Raw genomic sequence first — 955 nt, 5'->3', positions numbered from 1 at the left:
GCCGGGCCTGGCGAGAAAAGCCACTTTATGATCTGTAACTCTGTTCATAGACAAGATGTAGTATTCCAAATAATACCGTTTTGTAGTACTCGTGGAGCTCTATCATATCTAATTTAGTTGGTTCGAAAACATTGATTCTGAAAGAAGTTATGGCAGGGCCCGCGAAGGCCCGGCAAAGGCCCGGACTACAAGTATGGCAGAAATATTTTTATACGCAGAGTTATAGCCAGAACTGTATCAAACTTATTTTGAACTTACAAACTTTACAATTTCAATTAAATAACAAATGTTAGCACTTTTTATATCAAAATCGTTTATAAAAATAGCAAAATTGACTTATAAAAGTTATGGAGAGTTAGTTCGTTCAAAAACGCCCACGCAACCCATAATTTGCTAATCAAAAAGGATTCCTTCGTGTGTGTATTGACCGTCACGACAGCAGTTCAGGTAAAGCAGGACTTCTGAGTCTTTACTGAAGGAAGTATTGCGTATCTAAAAAATTGAACTTAACTTCATTTAAATATGGAAACCAGTCCTACTTGGTCGTCCGGAGTGACTACAACAATTGTAGTTTGGATTCGGGTTCTACCTAGATTGGCATAGATTAAACAATCTATTCCAATTGAACAACCATTTTCAAGGATATTCGTTCTCATCCCCGATGCTTCCACAAAGAAACTGCTATTGTAAGGCGATTGCGTTTCATTTTTTATGTTAGACCACCATTCATCCGTATATTTATCGTTTTTGAATAGGAGACGAGCGGGTGGTATGGAGCAGGGACAAGCTGTAACAGTGAAGAAATTCCATGTTTTTATTGACCAGTCATCTGCTTGCCGCGCCTTTGGCATTTAAATCAGCTGGCTGGTGCGCCTTCGGCGCGACTTGATCTAGTTTTTTAACTGGTTCGTCGCTTTGCTTCTCACTTTTCAAAACCGGACAGCGTGACATGAGG

The sequence above is a fragment of the Caenorhabditis briggsae genome, assembly GCF_000004555.2.
Source record: "Caenorhabditis briggsae complete genome, chrV, whole genome shotgun sequence".
NCBI lineage: Eukaryota > Metazoa > Nematoda > Chromadorea > Rhabditida > Rhabditidae > Caenorhabditis > Caenorhabditis briggsae.
Note: the sequence above shows the minus strand (reverse complement) of the source record.